The 21,330-nt window shown below is 36.9% G+C and overlaps 1 long non-coding RNA gene across 1 annotated transcript in view; it reads right to left on the bottom strand.

Annotated features, from left to right (window-relative positions):
* The window catches only part of LOC122228216, a 29,573-nt gene that overhangs the window by 7,855 nt on the left and 388 nt on the right, over positions 1 to 21,330 (bottom strand). Inside the window, exons 2-3 of the long non-coding RNA XR_006206479.1 lie at positions 21,043 to 21,144; positions 1,634 to 1,708 (exon numbers count right to left, since the gene is read on the bottom strand). This is a non-coding gene — a long non-coding RNA (uncharacterized LOC122228216). The remainder of the gene's footprint in view (positions 1 to 1,633; positions 1,709 to 21,042; positions 21,145 to 21,330) is intronic.

Below are 21,330 nucleotides of genomic sequence, written 5' to 3'. Positions count from 1 at the left end.
CCATTTGTGGCCTTCATCACAGTACCCTGGGATAAGGACCTGAGCCAAAATCAAGAGTCAGATGTTCAACTGACTGAGCCACCCAGGCACCCCTAATTATAATTTTTAATGTTATATTATATTTCCATTCATTCCTAGGAGTATGATGAGAATTTAGAACTGTGGGATGACTGCTAGATGGAGAAAGAAAGTAAGCAGAGAAGATTCACTGGGGTTTAAAAGTCTGAACAGGCCATCTGCATGAATTTGTTAAGGTGAGGTCCCATTAGTGAGTATGATTCGTGGGCAAGCAATCATTAAAATGCGAAAACTTTTGTGAGTAAGTAGTAAATTGTCCTTTCCATGAAGGTATAAGTACTCCTTAAAGGAGAAGAAAACTTCAGACTTTTATTCCTACTAATGTACCAGTTTCAAAGACTGAGCTTCCTGCTGGAGAAAACTTTAATGTCATAAGTAACTGTACCCAGTATACATGGGAAACTAAACCCAGCAGAAATTAAAATATGGATCAAAGTAACACACACACACACAATCAAAAATTGCTTGCCTACATAAACTGAGAAAAATCTCTCTTTTTCAGCAGCATGATGCAATGCAATGTACAGGTGCAAAGGAGCAAACAGACCACAGTAAGTCAGAGAAACAGGAAATCAACACCAGCACAAAGGCTGGTGTTTTAAGAATTAATCTTAACTACGTACAGAAAGAGTCAGAGGAGCCCCACCAGATGTGAATTCCCAGGGCACTGATATGAGTAAATAAACCCAGTTTAGTGAGGAAAAAATGCAGATCCAAGGAAAGGTTAGTATAAAACCAGGCTCTCAGACTCAAATGCCACATGGATTGGATGGGCAACCAGAAGGAGAGAACGTGGGTTGTCGGAAAAAGCAGTGAACCAGAGAATGTTGTTTGGTCAAATGCGTCAGCAATCTTCCGGCTTTTCTGGATGATTATCAGGTGGGAAAGCAATGCCATCATTGTCAGATCTGCTAACGTTAGATGAGTCAGACATCTAGCTTTCTTATGTGAAATCTGCAAATCTTAATATATTGGCAACTAGCTAATGACACAATTTTGGATGCCATAAATATCACACAAACACGTGAAGGCCAAAGTGAAATCCTGGTTTTGCAGACCTTTTGCTAAAAGACTTCACCAATACTAGTATGTAAAGATTAGGGGTCACTTGATAAACAAGATTTTATTACATAAAATGTAATGTATGTATGTGTGTGTAAAGAGAGTGCAATTTCCAGTTCATCACTAATATGTATTTTCTTAGTCTGGATTGATTGTTAGAAAATGCCACAGACTAGGTGGCTCGGAACAGAAATTTATTTCTCACCATTCTGGAAGCTGGAAGTCTAAGATCTGGGTGCTAGCACAGTCAGGTTCTGCTGAATGCCCTCTCCTGGGTTGGAGACTGTTGACTTTTTGCTGTGTCCTCACGCGGTGCAAGGCGTTTCTTTTATAAGAGCACTAATCCCATTCATAAGGGGTCTACCCCAATGACCTAATCACTTCCCAAAGGCCCTACCTCCTGATATCATCACATTGAGCATTAGGATTTCAACATATGAATTTTCTGTGTGTAGTGAGGAGGGGCCATAGACATACAGGTCACAGCACTTACAAAGTTTTGGGTTTCTTCCAATGTCTTCCAGGCTCCTTGTTAGAGAGACATCAGTTTCACACCTGGCCACTGAACCTGAAAAAAAAAATGTCCTGAGAATTTTTAGTGACTTAATCAAAGTAAGTTGCATTAAAACTGCAGACTGTTTGGGGAGGGCTTCAATGAAAAACTACATATTTTGGAAGTGCCTGGGTGGCTCAATAGGTTGAGCAACTGACTTCGGCTCAAGTCATGATCTCATGGCTTGTGGGTTCAAGCCCAAATCGGTCTCTGGGCTGACAGGTCAGAGCCTGGAGCTTGCTTTGGGTTCTGTGTCTCCCTCTCTTTCTCTGCCCTTCCCCTGCTCATGCTGTGCCTCTCTTTCTCAAAAATAAGTAAACATTAAAAAAAAATTTTTTAAACTACATATTTTTGCTTTAGATGCAATCCTAACATATGTTAAATGTAATTTTACACCCAATGCCTGGAAACATAAAATTAGAACAAGAGAATAAGATCTGAGGATATTGCTAAACAATCATAGAATTTAAAAAGAGCTATTTAAGCACTTGGTTTAGGGGCAACTGTTCCATACAATCATACCCATCAATAACCCCACTGGGGCCACTGCTATATTAGAGGCCTACATATATAAATGACACTAAAGAATGACAACTGTGAATTTTTTGAATTTTTGAATTTTTTCATGAATATAGGTTAAGTTAAATTCAACATGTTCTCTGCAGGAAGATAGTATAAAATACCAGAGTACTGAAAGTGTTCTATCATGAATATTTCCAAGTTTTCATAGATTTGTTTTTGAAGTCCTTTCCTGGAAAGCATTTCTATAAGGAACATTTCATTTCCTGAAATTACCGAATAATATGCTATCAATGTAATCTGTATGAGAATGGTATATTGCAAAAAAAAAAAAAAAAAAAAAAAAAAAAAAGAGAGAGAGAGAGAGAGAAAGAAAAGAAAAAAGAAAACAAGAGGTAATAAATCATTCAATTTCTATATGATAAGCTTTTAAAATGTGATTTTTTTAATGTTTCCAGTATGAAATTGTCAATTTTTACAACCCCTTGAAATTTGGTTTGTCTCATGGCTTTATTGGACCATTATAATTTGATGGATGTGATATTCCAAACATACGACTCTAAGCTATCTTCCAGGTTGTGCTTTTGTTTTCTTAAAATGCTTCCCTAATAGAACCTTGAGGGGAAAAAAAAAATTGATGCTAGCCTTCTAAAGGATAAGAGACCAAGTAAGAGAAGTCCCGGCCAGTAGTCACCCCCAACCACTAGAGACAAGAATGAGTCCCTCTTGGACTACTGACTCCCTGCTGAGCAACCAACTGAGTGAGTGAGCCCAGAGGAGACCTGTGGCAGAACTCTCTGGATGCACTCAGCCTACACTGACAACATTCAGCATCTGAAGCAGATAAAGGACTGCTGGTTTAATCTTTGAAGTTTCAGGATGATTAGTTACACAACAAAAGATGACTAACAGGATGTGTAAATGTCAGGGGTCAGCAAACTTGTTCTTACACAACCAGATGGTAATATTTTAGGCTCGTGGGTCATAGTTTCTTACACATCTACTCAACTCTGCTGTTGTAGGATTAAAGCAGTCATAAATAATGTATAAAAAATGAGTAAGATATGTCCTAATAAATCTTTATGTATAAAAAGGGGCGGCTATCACACAAATTGTAGTTTGTAGAACTCAGATTAGATTTAGATACATTTAGATACATTGTGCAGATACATATTATACAAACATGTGAAGAGTTTCCTGGTTGGTGAATAGGATAGAATGAAAAATAAATACCTATGTGGAGAATGGGGATAAGGAAGACAGGAAGTGGATTAGAGATAACTGGGCAAAAAGAATGAAGACTACCAGAGTAAAAAGCTTAATAAGTTTAGTATATAATATGCACATCTATGCATGTATGTATACCTGTATGTATTAATGTCAGTTTCTCTAGGAAACATTGCTAGCAAATTCATTCTATATTTGTAGCAATGCTTATTTCAGATATGATAGTATCTAGTTTATATTTCTCTGAAACTTGTGTTTCAGATAAATAAATCAATGAATGTTCATTTTAAACCTATTTCTCAAATTTAAAGTCATTCCCATGGTGACATCTCTTAAATAGTAATAAAAGGTTTTGCTCAAACCGAATGCCTGCCTAATCTAGACATTATACTCTTGTGAAAATAACCACTTTAATAGTAATGAGATAGCCCAGTGTGGTAGAGATTGAACTGAGACAGCTATGTAACTATGTGGCTGACATTCCAATTGGCCGCATTATCAAGACCCTGGATATTGGACAAATTATTTATAGAATTAAGGGTGATAATAATAATAAGACTGTTGGCAGTCTGGCTAGCAAAAACCCTCAAAAAATCTTTTCTACTTAATAAATATTCCCCTAACTTCATGTTAAAGATTGTCACTGATCCTAGATAAGGATCAAATTTTTTAAATATAGATACTTCAGATGTGTATCTGTATTGAATTCTAATGTGAAGATCTTTGCTAGAATGCTTTGCAAGAGATTAGAAATATTGATTCTCATTTAAGTACTCTTAGATCACTGAAATCTCGCTAATGAAGAATTTCTTTAGATAATGACCACTATTGTCTAGTTAACAAACTATATCATGAACATGTAATGCATTAATCCCTCAATACACATGACCTGAAATCTCTAAATAATAAAAGTACCACCTTGCTTTCTGCCTATAATTGATTAAGGTATAGCATTAATGAAATATACAATTCTTGCTCAAAATTCAGAAGGGTATAACTTTTAAGGTGTAATAAGGCTCCAAAACTTGGAAATCATATTTGACTTTCCTTAGTTAGGAAATAGAGGTATGATTAGGTTATCCTGAGTGGGACAATGATTCTATATAAAAAATAAGGTTTATTCTGTTACCTAGAAATGTTTTGCTTGGTTTGGTTTTGGTTTTGGGATTTGGGGTTTTGGATTTTTTTTAGATAGTTCTTATGGCTGAATTCTTCTTGTCACTCAGGTCTCAGTTCAAACACCACATTTGTGGAGAGACCACTTTTCACCACTGTTTTAGGTAGGACTCTCCAGAAATTAGACTATGGGACAGAGATGTGCATGCAGGAAGTTTACTAGTCAATGTCCTTGGATTTAACAGCCATGGAGGAATGAAGGAAACCCAACTGGGCAGAAGCATGCAGTCAGAATTAAGGCCTCAGCAGATCCATCTTTCCCACTAACTCTGGTGCTGGGATGTTGATAAAGAATTATCCCAACTTGCTGCACAGGAGACAAACATTTATACCTCCTCATCAGTCAAGCATTGAAAAGGGGGTAGGGGCATAATTGTGAGTATATCAGCTCTCATTGGCTGAGGGTAAGTCCCAGAGGAAGGTCCTGGCTGAGAGCTGTCCGCCAAAAATACTCCCAGAAGCTAGGGGAATAAGAGTTTCAGTGCTGTGGAGAGAAATGATGGTGTATAAGAGCACCCACTGCATTCCACTTCCTCTATTACACGGATCCTTGTGCTTCATACATGACATTCTGGGACCAGCTCCTCAAAATTCCTGGGGAAACACACAAATGATAAATGGAATGAGCTATAGTGCATATCCTACAGCTAGTCCAAAGCCATAGATTAGGCTCATTGTTCCCCTCCCTTTTAGTTAATGTCACTGCTAATCTAGGTGTCTTACAGACTGGGTGTTGATGAACATTACGCCAGAGGACTTTGAGCTTATTTACTATATGCTTCTCAGGCTTTGTCTGTTGCACTATCCAGTTGCCATAAAAAATTGGCAAGAGAATACAAAGAGATGCCTGGTAAATCATCAGATACATCATGTGGGGACCATGCAAATTTTTCCCTGCCCCCAACATGCCACAGTAGCCTTATATTCTCCTGATGATCAAGGTAAACTGTCCTCCCAGGATAATTTCTTTATTTATCTGCTGGTGTATCAGTATAAAAAGTGCAAAGTGACTTGGTATCAGCTATAGCTTAAAGTTTAATGAGGCTTTTGTGACTCTTTGCAATCTGGGTCTTTAAAGTTATGGAATCAAAATTTGTGGAAGCACAAATTCCCTAAGTGGGTCCCTGGGAGTAATGGTAAGTGAAGCCATCCCATGGTTCCTATATCGTATATTATATCTGTTGAGGACACAGTTATACATAATGGTCATTGATGCACAGTGCATATTTTATCCACTGGAGGATGGAGCCCCATCCTCTCAGTCTGTCATACCCAAGCTGGAGTCTCAACTTTGCCTTTATAAGTCTCCTGTTGCTCTATAAGGCTAGAAAATTCGGAGTGCTGTGGTATGTGATGGGGTCTGTGAATCCCACAGTTATCTCCTTTGTTAAAGTGTGGATTACTTAGTTCAATATGATGCTATTTGAAATCCACGTTGATAATATCAAACACTCTTTAGTCCATTGTATAATGGAGCTGATAAGGCCTTGTGGGCAGAAAAGGCGAATCCACTCTTTGGTATATGGGCAGTTCTATTCAAGATGAATTTCTTCTCCTTCCTGGGTAAAAGGGATCTAATGCAATCAATGCACTACCAAGTAGCTCTTTGGTCACTTCACAGGGTGGTGCCATATTAGAGGTACACCACTAGTTTCTGTTGTTAGCAGGTTAGGCATTTAAAAGTGGCAGTAACTCAATTAAACTGGGTGAGTGTGAACCCATACTATTGGATTTATGCATAGATTCCCTCCCTGTTACCATGGCGGCTCTATTTGCACATTGCACTAACAATGAGATGGCAGATGAGAAAACCTAGCTCACATGAACTGGCTCACTTCAAATTGGTTTATAAATGCCTCTTCTATATTAGATACTCTCTGCTGAGTGTTCACCTATGACAAAAATGTGTTCACGCTTTGTGACTACCCCCATAGATCCATCCACATACCTATTTCTCATATACTGCCTTTATCTCCATCATTAAATCTCCCTCCTTCCAGACCCCTAACCAATTAGGCCATTCACCCTAGCCTATGATTCCATATATATTCTTACCTTGACACCTTTTCTCTTAACACACCAACCAGGTAGAAAACCAGATGCACCACCTGAAGCTCTGTTTGGGAAAGTCTGGGAAGATTTACTCAATATAACTGTTATTCAGGGTCATTTTTTAGTTTGCACTCTCATAATCAGCCAACCACCTATAGCAGAACTCAGTCATTTTCTCATCTGTTAGCTAGTCATAATGGTCCTCTGTGTGTCTTTGTGAGCCACATGTATGAGCTCAGGGAGAAATAAGGGTATAATAGTGATGGATGACATGAGGTCTAAGCTACTCTCTTCTGCATCTTACCTGTGCCTTCTGTCCCTGCTCTTGCTCTGTCCAAATGTACCTTTCCATCTTATGATTAATTTACTTTGGGCTCATCCCATCTTAGTACTTTTTGGGCCTCTTGGAAATCAGTTAATGATGGAAAGCTCTGGCTGACTGATCACTTGGATATCTCATGGTCAGCTGACCCATATCTTCTGGGAAATGTTTTTTGAATAGAGTGCAATTCTCCACTGCAGGTAGTAAAATCTTATACCAGAACCCTTGGGGTCATATTGTGGTTCTTTTATTAGAGCTACAGTAAACACCACACCGCATCATTTTCCGTCACTGATATAGGTAATAGTAAAGAATCTGGTGGGTCATATGCTCCAAGTAGTATAAGCACCTGCATTCTGGATCTGCTACAGAACTATCATTTTATGTTCTCATTTCTGGTGAAAACTGGCAGCCTTTGCTGTTACCCAGTTAACTGATCAAAGAAATATCCCCAAGTGTGATAGATGCTGTCTCTCAAATCCAAAGTGGTGTGATAGCTTTGTCTTTTAATTTTGTTATATTGTTTCAGTGTGCCCCAGACCATTGGATTCCTAAAAATATCACTGATGTGGCTGGCTCCTAAATCTTAATAGGTTTTTATTTTCTATTTTCTGGAGCATATGTATCTTTTTGAGGCCCCCAACACATTTATAACATCTTGTTATTCTTGACTGATTAACATGATATCATTGATATGGTGGGCTAATCAAAATATCTGGGTACCTGAACCAATTCTGCAAAGTATCTACAGCGTCCACATTTCCTCCGACTGATTATGAATAGGAGGAATGGAGATGTCACCATAGTGCTGGATCAAGACAGTAAATATAGAGTGAAGTGTGTTAGTTTGCTCAGGCTACTATAACAAAGTACCATAGATTGAGTGACTTAAATAGACATTTATTTCTCACAGTTCTGGAGTCTGGGAAGTCCAAGATTAAGATGCCAGCAGATTTGGTTCCTGGTGAAATTTCTCTTCCTGGCTTGCAGATGGCTGTTTTCTCTATGTGTTCTAACACGGCAGAGAAAAAGAGCTCTGAAGGATCTTCCTCTTTTGGAAGGACACTAATCCCATCACGAGGGCCATATTCTCATGACCTCCTCTAAACCTAATCATCCCCCCCCCCCCCCCAGAGGCTGCAACTCTAAATACCATCACCTCAGAGGATAGGGTTTCAACATGTGATTTCTTTGGAGGGATACAAGTATTCAGTCCACAACATAGGGGAATTCTGGTAAAGATTTCTTTCATTGACTGAAAGATAAAGTAATATGGATAAAGGTCTTCTTGTAGCCCCAGTCACCTTCCCTCCACACCTTACCCTTTCCACATCTTCCCCTCTATATAATCATAGTGTCTGAGGTTATGGCAACTACTTTGTGGCCATGTAACAATAAACACAAGCACAAAGGAGGCAATGCACTGAAAATGGTGGAAAAATGATAGTCTTCCAGGTTATTGACAATATCCTTGAGCTGCAAAACTTCACTGGGGTTCTTATTCCATTAAGAAGATTTTTCTTATTTAAAGCCATTTGCATTAGCTAATGCAGCCACACATGCTATAAAAATAAACTCCAAAATATCAATGATATCATACAAATTACATCTCTTTCATGTAACAGTTAAATCAGGGTGTTTCCACCTGGGTGATTCTCCTGCAAACAATGATAACAGAACCATGGCTTCCTTCAAATTTTGGGTCCACCAATCTCCAAACTTTGGCTAAAAAATTATCCTGGAGATCACTTCATTTCCACCATTTGGAAAGGGGCTAGAACATAGAAGATTATGCAGGGGAGGTTTTGAATAAATCAGGCCTAGGACCAGCATACATCACTTTGCCTACATTCTCCAGACTATATGGTGACTCTTAACTGCAATCAATAATGAGAAATTATGTTTTCCAGAAAGAGGCATAATGATCAGCTGAGATGTCACAGTACAGTCTCATGTGCCTCAAATATCCCTTTGCTCCATATTAATTTTTTTTTAGTGTTTATTTATTTTTGAAACAGAGAGCATGAACAGGGGAGGGGCAGAGAGAGAGGGAGACACAGAATCTGAAACAGGCTCCAGGCTCTGAGCTGTCAGCACAGAGCCCAACGTGGGGCTTGAACTCACGAACCATAAGATCATGACCTGAGCCAAAGTCAGACACTTAACCTACTGAGCCACCCAGGCACCCCTCATTCTACATATTAAGCACCTTCTAAAGAGAAACAACCCAAAGTTCTACCCAGCTACTTACTATCTCCAGCTCAAATTTCACAATTTTCAGGTGAGGTGCAACATATTTTTCATATTGGGTGTGGCTCTTCATGATGTAGCAAACTGTCAACCAAAGTAAAAATTACTTGTATCCTGACCTAATGTGCACTGATGGAACTGGCAGATAATAACTGGTGATTATCTCATTCAGTAAAGGAAGAAACACAAAGCAATTCTTGGTCCATAGCATTTATGAACCTTTGTATGAATTATGAAGTCTTCCTAAATTGGGGGTAACGAAATTCTTGATCAGATCCTGATTCTGTTCTCTTTCATAAATTCCTTTTATCCGTTGTTCTCTGTGGTCCTTGATTGCCCATATCTACAATGTTTGCTAAAAATGCATGTAGGAGAATATCTCACACATGCTTCCTGCTCCTGGAAGGTTATGAGTCCAAGAATTGTTGTCAGCTCCAAATGCCAAAGACTTTTTAAAAAGTAAGTTTATGGAAATTTGTAATACAATTCTTCAAAAACTTAGTAGGTATGATCTATTTTATTCCAGTCATGTTCTGTGTACTTGTAATCATATCCAAAGCTTTTTCTAGATATGTTTTTCAAGACAGATTGATTTGTTTAATTGTTTGCCTTCACAATTTATATTTTAGTTCATGGAGATGTTGGGGCTTTCTGGCATGGTTTTCAGATGGCCAGAGCTGTAATCTGATCCTTGTTTCCAGACTACATAGGAATACCCTTTATCATTCAAAATATTCTCTCTTATCTGTTGCTGTTCTTGGTCTAAGCAGTAAGCTTTGGTAACCATTTAGCACTCTCAAATCTGGTCTCTTTAATTCCTTTTTAGTTCTTTTGGCGATTTAACCAATTTTTTCCCAGATAAACTTTTTTATTATATTACCATCTCAATACACACAATTATATTACTATCTAAATTACTATATTTTATACTATATTTTATATTATATTATATTATATTATATATTTTATATTACATATATATTTTATACTATATTTTTATTACTATCTCAATTGCCATATTATATTACTATCTCAATACACACAATCACCCTTATCCTTTCCAACTATTTTCTCTAGAGGTACAGGCTCAGTAGGTGCCAGTCTAATTCCTAAGTTACCATGGGCCATGATTTTACCAAATGGTTTATAGCAACATACTACATACATTGGTTCCCATCTGGACTGCTTTCTCATATCATTAGTTCCCTCCCTGCCTGCTACCCAAACACTCAGCCACTGCAGTATATTTAGTTGTTATAACAACACCCCGTTTCCTTGTACTGATCTCCATTTTAGGCTTGTCAATTCTGCTTCTCACTATCAGAAATAATCATGTTTTGTTTCTTGTTTCTGTTTGCTTATTACCTGCCCTTTCTTAATAATACATAAGTTTTATGAGTTTAATGCTTATCTTTCATCACTTAATCTTCTGTACATAGAGCTGTGCTTGAGTCATAGCACACACTCAATATATAACTGTTAAACATATGAATAAATAAGTAGTTTTCTTTGCTCTGTTTCACAGCCAAGATTGTATACTGGGAACTAAATATATGTCTTGTCAGTGTCTTACATGACCATAGTATAGGACCTTGGAGGATCTTATATATACATACAAAACAGTAGCAATCTACTGTATCCTTAGTAACAATATATGTGACCTTTTTGGTTCTTCACACTAAGTGAAGTCTCATCAGTGTAAGTAAGATATAGTCTTTTCTTTTTCTTTGCCAATAATTTAGTGAGAGACCACTGCCCTGAAACATTTTTACATAACACCAAAAATGCCTGATCAACTAAGTAATATATTTACTCAATCTTTTGTTAGAAAAAGACCTATTTCATAAAATGAGTGACTGAATTGATTACATTTCCCATGGTTTACAAGGAAAGAATCTAGTTTGGCTAAGATGAGTTAGAACTGATTTTATATGTTATCCTTCACATCTATTTGAGTCTGGCTCTTCCTCACTATTGATTGTCCTTCCTTTTAATTCTTCTCTTAGATGGCCACACTCTGATTCTAAAAATCTATATGATTTAACACATTAAAATGGGTTAGCACAGTTATAGATCATTAAGTTTCAAAGACTATTGTTAATATCAATTCTTGCTAAACAAAATACTTATATTTTCTAATAAAATATGTACTAAAGTTAAGCACACAAATCTGATGAATCATTCACTTCTGTTGTTGCTGGTGGTATTGGTGGTGGTGGTGGTGGGATCATTACACACATTTTTAGTGATTACATGGAAAAATATACAAAGAGTCCAAATACATAAGTGAACATATTGGAAGAGATATTGCATACCAATGGCAACACAAAGGTTTTCATATTTATTTTTAGACACTTTAAAGCATAGGTCAGATTAACTCCTGACATAACCCCATTTATTAAACTTTGTCTCCTAGTTCTAAAGACATGGACATACATATGATTTCCATCACCAAAAGCTATTTTGACATCATTGTGATGGCCTACTGTACTTTGCAAATTACTTCATCTTTCTTACTGTTTTATGATTCTTCCTATCAATGCCATGTCTCTGATAATGTCACTTTGAACAGTGATTGCATAAATGCTTAGAATTACTGATAATTTCCACAGACAGCATCTTGTAGTGAAGGGAAGTAGTATGGGAATATTTTTCTGTTCTGTGCCGATGTCTTACAATGACTGATTTCCTACAAGATGGCTTTTTTGGCATCCAAAGCAAGGACTCTAGTCCCAAGAGATAACTCTGTGCACAAATTAGAAAGGAATGAAAAAAGTTTCCTAAAATAGAACTGCATTGGAAGATGCATTCTGTCTCAACAAACTTCTAAATTCCAGTAATCTCTAATTAACAAAGATTATAACTCCAAACACAGAATTTTGTGAGGTAACAGACATACAAAAGCTTTTTGTCTTGAAGATTTTTATATTACTTTGTTTGGGTATTATAACCTGAAGGGAATAGAAACCACCTATTTGACAATCTATTTCTTAGTCTAATTGCTTACAAAGCTGAATTTACTTAAAATATTGAAACTCTAGGTTTAAAAATAAATGATTTAGAAGAAAAAGAGGAAAAAAGGAAGCAAGTGGAAAATACAATAAAGAAGGAGAAATAAAAAGGTTTTTGTACTGGTTACAGCTTTATATTTATTTTATTTCATTTTTTAAGGACTATTAATAAGATTGACTATATGTCAGGTAGCTAGAAACTTAAAGCCTATATTTTAAAAACCAGGCCCATAAATTTGGACAGATACTGTTTTAACAATGATTCAAACAATAGATAGATAGACAGAAACTTATGTGTAATGATTATATATATATATATGTGTGTGTTTGTGTGTGTGTGTACACATATATATGCACTATATATATATATATATATATAAAATGCAGCATCTTTTTAACTAAAGTCAAAATGCTCTTATGCATTACCACTTGATCAGAAATTCAAAATGTACTCTAAAATGCTAATTTCCAGAAAATATAATGCCTAAGGCAATTTTACAGTACTTATGATTTGTGCCATTACTGTCTTACTTATTATAATTTCAAAAGATTTATAGAACATTTCTAGTCATTCTTTTTAAGAAAACCTGAACATGCAAAATTTAAAACAAGACATTCTCTTTTTAAAAAGAATATATTAATATATTTTCATCTTTATTTGGAGAAGAAAAGAAGCTGAACATTTATTTTATTGCAAATTATTGAGTGTGCACAACATAAGCTTTCGAGATTACTTTATACAAACTTAATCTTGTCATAATTGTTATTGTGAATCTGATCATGAAGGATAACATTGAGTCACCCATTATTTTTCCTGGTCCTGGTTTTCTCTTTGACCAGGCTATTTCCCAGGGTTATAGATAAACCCTCTCTAAATATTTATTCCTGAGGAAAAAATCTGCTCATTACCAATGTGTGTGTATCGTAAGTGATGTAGATGAAATGGGCAGGGGAAAGAGATTGTGGATGTGTTAATCTGGAGTAGAATCAAAGGCTCGTAGCACTTATGGACTAGAGTTTTCAAACTTAGATGCCAGTAGAGGCTTGGAAAGTAATATAAATGGATTGAACAGGCAGGTATAATTCAATAGACTGTGGTGAACATGAAAGCCTACACTCTCTCAAAAAGAGAGAGCATCTACAAAGGTCAAGCAATTGTTTTCCTGCTGAAATGTAGACTAGATATTACCCAAAATTAGTATAGGGAGAGACGTCAGAAATAGTTCTTTTACATCAAGTTTCAATTAAATGTGGGGATCTCATTCAAATTATTGAGCAATATACAAGGCATACAAAATACATCTCTGTGTTGGGGCACCTGGGTGGCTCAGTCAGTTGCAGGTCTGACTTTGGCTCAGGTTGTGATCTCACAGTTTGTGGGTTCAAGCCCCACATCAGGTTCTGTGCTGACAGTTCAGAGCCTGGAGCCTACTTCAGATCTGTGTCTCCCTCTCTGGGCCCTCCTCTGCTCACACTCTGCCTCTCTTTGTCTCTCAAAAATAAATAAAAATGTTAAAAAAAATTCAAAATACATCTCTGTGATCTACCAACAGAGATTTAAGCCTAATAATAGATCTTGTGTAGAAATGAGAAATTTGCTATAACAGAAGTCTACAAAAATTTCTTTAATTGAATTTTTTAATGTTTATTTATTCTTGAGAAAGAAAGATTGGGCACACATGCATGCACACTCATGTAGGGGAGGGGCAGAGAGAGAATCCCAAGCAGGTTCCTCTATATCTGTGCAGAGCAGAGCCCCAAGGGGGGCTCCATCTCAGTTGGTGAGATCATGACCTGAGCCAAAATCAAGAGTCAGATGCTTAACTGACTGAGCCACCCAGGTGCCCCTCTTTAATCTAATTTTACTATTTTCAACATTGTTAAATTATGGGCCCTATCATTTCTTATCATTTCATATTTGTTAGCTTTTTTTTTCATTCATTTATTTGCCTTTAGGCTTCTGAATACTCCTGAGATTATGACCACCATTGGTCCAAAAATCCCAATGACAATGTTAGTGACCACTCATCAGTGGAAGAGAGGGTGGGTGTAAGATTGAGAAATGAATGGAAAGAAGAGATTTAACAGATTCGTTGACAGGTTGATTCAGGGAACTGCAACAATCCCTCTTCTCTATCAGGAGTGGCAACTTTTCATCCATTTGGGTATCTGTAGCTATGTGGAACAAAAACCTGAATTCATGTCATTAATGGTGTTTTATGTTAAAATAGCAACAGAAAATTCTAATCTAGGCTATCAGTCCTAGGCAATAGAACAAAAAGAGCTGGAAGGAACCAAGTCCAAAATTTGGGTAGAGAAACAATAATTTTTGAAGGCAATAATTAGCAGAACAGGCAAACAAAAAATGGCTAAAAAATTATTGTACATAAAATTCAGCTACTGGTGGAACTGGTTTCACTCTACCATTTCTCTCCCCTCCCCCTCCTCCACACCCCCACATGGGCTCTGTTTCCTGCTAAATTACAGAATAAATTAAACTGGTTTTAGGACAGAAGAAACACACTCAGGGGATAGTTCTGACATGGCTACAAAAGGTAACATCTCTATGGCAGATCAAGTTTTGGCTTTATTTCTGTTCCACCTTTGCTCCCTTGAACTAACCTTGTCAATGGTGAGCCATTTCTTAGTCACTGAGACTGCTCTTGGAAACAAGTTGGTTTCCCCTCAACCCAGACCTTTGGGAGACAGCTTAAGCAAAGGTTCTGTGCCTCAGGCAATGAATCTCATCACACTGTTTTCTCATTTAGAGTCATTCACTTCAGCTAGCTTTGCCCTGACCATTTTAGTACTCAGCTGACATGTCAATTGTGTCCTATGCTGACAAATGTACAGATGTTAGCTCTTGAGCTGCTATTGTCTCTTGCTTCCAGCCTGAGGGTTCCAAACAAGCCCACTTAGAAGGCTGTGAAGACGAGCAACCTTTGAAGTCATTGAATGAAATACCTTATTTTTTTTCCTCAGTTATCTATTTACAGTGTACATTCCACATACTTCTTTTTTTTTTTTAATTAGGGGCGCCTGGGTGGCTCAGTCAGTTAAGCGACCGACTTCAGCTCAGGTCACGATCCTGCGGTCCGTGAGTTCGAGCCCCTCGTCGGGCTCTGGGCTGATGGCTCAGAGCCTGGAGCCTGCTTCCGATTCTGTGTTTCCCTCTCTCTCTGCCCCTCCCCCGTTCATGCTGTGTCTCTCTCTGTCTCAAAAATAAATAAACGTTAAAAAAAAAATTTAAAAAAAATTTAGGTTAAATGCAGAATTTTGATTCTGTCCTAAATGGCAGATACATTAAGTCATTGGCATTCCTTTTTGTTTGTTTGTATATGTTATCATAATGTCAGATAAAAAAAAAAACAATCTGGATCTAGGGAAAGAGAAACTTTATTTGAAAAAAAATACTGCAGTGGAGTGGGGGGAGGGGATGAATTATTGTAGCAGCAGGAGGGGGTTATTAGGAAGAGCTTCTAATCATGAGATCTGCCAGCTTCTCAAATGTTAGCCAGAAAAAGCCCTTTTCTTCAGAAAGAGGAGTAAACAAAGCTACAAAAGGGTTGAGCTTTGAGGAAGAGGATGAGCAAGGGTGAGGTGGTCTGACAGTAGAATGTTTTATGCAGAAGTCTGTCTGTTCTCAGGATGGGGACTATGAAGAGGGGTTATATGTAGGCTCAGGCTAAGGGTAGATCAAAGTCCAGAGGACTGGGAGGGAAGAAAGGTAACCAATTTGGCTATAAGCATTTATCAGTGCGGACAAAATAGTACATCCAATCATTTATGAGGCAAAGAATGGGAATTTGGAAGGTCTGTGTCTGGCCTTGTCAGAGGTGAACAAGTGGAACATCTGTTATTTTATATAAGTCAAATGGGGAAGGGTGGTTCCTTGCAGTAGGGACGGAGGGATTGCCTAATCATTGCTGCTCTCTAGACTCACAAGGCCCAGATAAAATTCACCATCATAAATAAGAATTTCACAGTAAGGTACAAAGAGAATGATAAAGAGAATCCAAGTTCAAGGGATTAGAATCCCATTGCGGGGGCGGGGGGGGGGGGGGCAGGAGGAGATTTCCCAATATGATAAAGCTCAAGAAGGTAATCCATACCGATAGAGCAGTGGTTCTCAGTTGACAGTGATCCTTCACTCTGTCCTCTGGGGCATCTGGAAATATTTTTGGTTGTTGCAAATGGAGGTGAGGGTGCTACTGGCTGTTTTACATCCCCCATGAAATAATTAGCCAGCCCAAATGGCCAATAATGCCAAAGCTGAGAAACTCTGCTTAGGGGGAAAAATACAAGTTAGAGAACTGGATAGTTTGCTGCCATTTTTGGCTGTGTAAACGGTCATAAGAAGCTAGTTTGAGCCTCGATTTCCTTATATATTAACTGGGACAATACTATTTATTTCATAGGGATTGTTGTGAGGAAATAAAACCTGACACCTACCACAGTGCCTGACAAATAAAGTCAGGTAGAAAAAATGAATTGCTTATGCATTTACCAATTCTCCTTCTATTTACTTCGATCCATTTCTCACATTGGCTCTTCTGGATTAACTCTTTTAGTTATAATTCATTTCCCATTAATTGAGAAGAGAGGTTAGTCATAAGAATCTGGGTTTGGGAGGACAAGGAACAAAGCTTTAGTACCATCAGGATTAGTTTGATGACCTTAGGCAAAGCAACTTACTCTGTTTTAGTTTTCTTAACTGTCAAAAGGACGAAAGACATTTTCCCTTATCTGTCTCAGAGATGAAAATAAATGACTTAATAGGGAAAGCAATGGCTTGCCCAGAAGAAGTGATCAATAAATGATTTTTGCTTCAACAACATGTGAAAGCACTTTCTGAAGGTATGAGCATTATCTAAATTGAGGGACCTAAGTGGCTATTAAAATTTATTTCACTATAATTTATTTACCTAGTCTTTTGTTGATATGGATTCTCTTTAATTTTTTTAACTTCTATTTTTATCATTTATCATTTATTTTTGAGAGAGAGAGAGAGAGAGAGAGAGAGAGAGTATGAGAGGGGAAGGGACATAAAGAGAGGGAAACACAGAATCCGAAGCAGACTCCAGGCTCTAAGCTGTCAGCACGGAGCCTGACGAGGGGTTCTAATGAACCACGAGATCATTACATGAGTTGAAGTCTGACACTTAACTGGCTGAGCCACCCAGGTGCCCTAAGTTCTATTTTACGTTAAAGAAAAAATCTTTATAGATGAGTCTCCAATTAAGAGTGCAAAATTCCTTCCACATTTATATCCATTTCTACTCAGGATAGTTAATTTCTCTTAATTGTTTCTGAATTTTATTTGAGTTCTGTCCTTTAATATACTTAAAATAAATATTTTGATATTTTTCATGATTTACTAATTTTAAAAAAAAATTTTTTTTAATGTTTATTTATTTTTGAGACAGAGACAGAGCATGAGCAGGGGAGGGGCAGAGAGAGAGGGAGACACAGGATGTGAAGCAGGCTCCAGGCTCCAAGCTGTCAGCACAGAGCCCGACGCGGGGCTTGAACTCACGGACCGTGAGATCATGACCTGAGCTGAAGTCGGATCCTTAACCGACTGAGCCACCCAGGCACCCCCATGATTTACTAATTTTTGACAGTATTATTTGATTCCAGTCTTTGAAAGATTAATCACACAGTGACTTATCCAACCTTGTATCTTTTTTTCCTTTCTCCCCTAAAGTTTATTGCTTCTATTATTATTTTAAAATTTCTATGTTTATCAATTTCACATTTGCAATGTAACTAGTTGTGTTCCAGTTTTACCATGGGTTGATTACAAATATATAAGCACAATAAAAACATTTACAGTTTTTGAATTATGTAAATATTTTAAATTATGTAACTATGTAACCCAAATACTGAAACTAAAACTGTAAAGAAAGAAATGTAATCTTACAATACTGAAATTTTAATGCTCAAGAATATCCTAACCATTTGCATCTAGTGACTTTTCCTTTCTATTCATTTGAGCTTACATATATATATAATTTCATGGACCATTAATTCATAATTATCTTGTCATTTTCTTTCTTGTCTACTTAAAAAAAAATCGCTGTGCACGTTCCTATTGCATTTAAGTTTCCCCAGGTAGCAGACTCTGAGACAGAGATCTGTGTTCAGGAAATTGAATTGATTGGACCCTGCTTCTAAGGATCAACATGGTGTGGGATGAGGGGAAGGAGGATGGATTGAAAAAAAAAAGAAAAGCTTGTCTGTGAAGTAATCCTAACAAAGGCCTCACATGATCTCATGAGGATTTCTTGACCAGAAATGCTCCTTCAGAATTATCCAAAATCAGGACAAGGATATAGGCATTGGGTGTGTGTTACAAGGAGGCATGAGGTTGGGACAAGATTGGGAGGTGGGTGGGGAGGAGACCAGCTGCAAACTGTCAGCAGTCCAGCAGCTAGGGAAATGCATGCTCAGACCTGAAAGGGGTCTTAGCCAGGGAATGAATCCAGCAGCCCCCAGTAGGATCCAAAACAATCTCTAAGGAGTCATTTTCGTATGAGGTCCTTGAACATTTCAAATACTGGATTTGTTTTTTTCTTTATGCTTCACTGAGAATTTGTCTGAGTTGACTCCATTTTCCTCAAGTCGTATCTTTATTGTCTTTTCAGCAGTAGTGTTCTTATCAGAAATTGATCTGCCAGCAGATTCTCGTGGTACGTTGTACCTCCTTTTCTCCCTATGGAAGGTCATGGAATTTCTCTTTACCCTATGAAGTTATGTAACTCATCAGGTATGGGTCTTTTTTCATTCTAGTCAGCAATAGAATATGAACATTATCTTCATATTATAATATGAAGATGTATCTTTCTTTACCTAAGACCATCTTTATTTTATTATTTGTTCCATTGTTTCTTAACACTCATCTCCATTCTTTTCAACTAGGATTCCTATTCGATGATTCAGTAGGATCTAGAGTCCTGGGTCTTTCCTCCATGGGAAAAATCTCTCCTTTTATTATGCTTCCCTTTGTCTTTTGCTCTTTTTGTCTTCTGGGGCATTTTGTCAATTTTTCTCTTTCAGATCAACAACTATATCCTTAGTTTTGCTCATTTTACTTTTCCTTCTATATGCTGACTTTAAAAATTGTCTAGGTACTTCTTTTAATACTTTTTTTCTTTGACAGCAGTCTCTTTTATAAATACCGTAAATACTTGTTTTCCTCTGAATACACTAAATATATCTTGTAGATGTTTTCTTCTGTGTATCATTTCTATTTCTGCCTAGTCAGCTATATGTTTCCCCACTGTAGTATTTTCTTTAATATTTTTTTCATGTTTGGTGATTGATGATTCAGCGTTTCATGAATAAAAACAACTCATTTGATTAGTATAGGTTGTTTTCATAGGTTTACTCTGCAGATAGATATAAATATTTTTCCCTAAGTGACTATTAAATATGCATGGAGTATGCATGTATGTGTGTATAACTGTGGGCTAGGTTTTATATATACATACATATATATATATGTATATATATGTGTGTATATAGGTATATATATTTTATGTGTGACATATTTATATATAATATTTACTTATAGAACTATATGTTAAATATATAATAGTTTGTATAGTTATATATTTTATAAATGCTATATTTCATGTTTGTTTGATATGTTTTACATGTTATATTATATATGATTTATACATTTGCATATATATGAATACATACACCTTTTTCAAATACATATTTATATTTATATGCACATAGATACTATGAGTCTGTGTGTTTGTTTAATCTAAATGTCCTGAATGGTTCTTCTGTCCCCAAATGTCTCCTCTGTTAGCCTCAACTTCTCATTATTTTAAATATTTTCATAAGGTATATTTTTGGTCATGTTTTTTGTTCTTTTCTACCACCAACCATCCCAGCTTTACTTCTCATCCCCAATTCTACACCCTGGCCCAAGGAAGACATTTCCAATCTGATTAGTCAGCATTCAAACAATAATGAAGTCATGCTCCCTAATGTTGAGTGTGCATTAAATCATACACATCCACCTTCTCTATCTCTATTTCTTTTCCATCTCTTTTCTATCTTCCTTGATGTTTATATGTAGGTGGAAGATCTCATCAGGGGCCAGGTTTCCAGAACTGGCCATCATAAGCTTCTTCTCATCTTTACTTTTTTAACTTATGTGACCAGTCTGAGGGTGATAAGTTCTTGAGGTAAAGATTTGGGGGCAACATAAATTCCCATATAGGCTACTAAAAATTGGACTTTACCAGAGCTGTGTATTAGGGTATCAGGCTTTTGTAGAGCACATAATAATGTGTTTTGTTTCCTACTCACTATTATTCCTTTTGTGTATTGCCCTTCTAAAAACACAGACAAAAGAAGGTATGATAATCAGGAATTTAATGTGAGGAATACCTTACCCTAATTCCTGATAGTACCCATTCATTTGTTTTCCTAGGTCTACATGATTCCATTTAAAATTATAACTATTAAGAATAAATCCTATTGATAGGGATGCCTAGGTGGCTCAGTTGGTTAAGGGACCAAATTCGGCTCAGGTTATGATCTCACAGTTCGTGAGTTCCAGCCCAGCGTTGGGGTCTGTGTTGACAGCTCAGAGCCTGGAGCCTGCTTCAGATTCTGTGTCTCCCTCTCTCTGCCCCTCCCCATTCTCTCTCTCTCTCTCTCTTTCTCTCTCTCTCTCAAAAATAAATAAATGTTTAAAAAAATTTTTAAAAAGAATAAAACCCATTTATCAGTTAGCTTCCACCAAAATTTTTTCTCAGACTTTTACTTACAATCGATCTTCTTTGTGTGCCACCAACCACGACACCCCATCTTCACCCCAAGCCCACTCGGATTACTGCATTTTCATTGTAACTCCACTTATTTAATTTCTCCTAGGAGAAAATAAAAGCACATTTCAATACAAGTGAGTATTTTTTATACTGATAACACTGAAGAAAGCTAGTTTAAATAATAAAATTTCCTTCATATAATTTTTGCATTTTATCTCATGTTAGTAACAAATTACTTTTGGCATGCCTTTCTCTTGATTAGGGGATATCAACGTGTTTCTAATTTGA

Source organism: Panthera leo, chromosome C1 (assembly GCF_018350215.1).
Source record: "Panthera leo isolate Ple1 chromosome C1, P.leo_Ple1_pat1.1, whole genome shotgun sequence".
Classification (NCBI taxonomy): domain Eukaryota; kingdom Metazoa; phylum Chordata; class Mammalia; order Carnivora; family Felidae; genus Panthera; species Panthera leo.
This window is presented reverse-complemented; position numbering and strand designations above follow the sequence as displayed.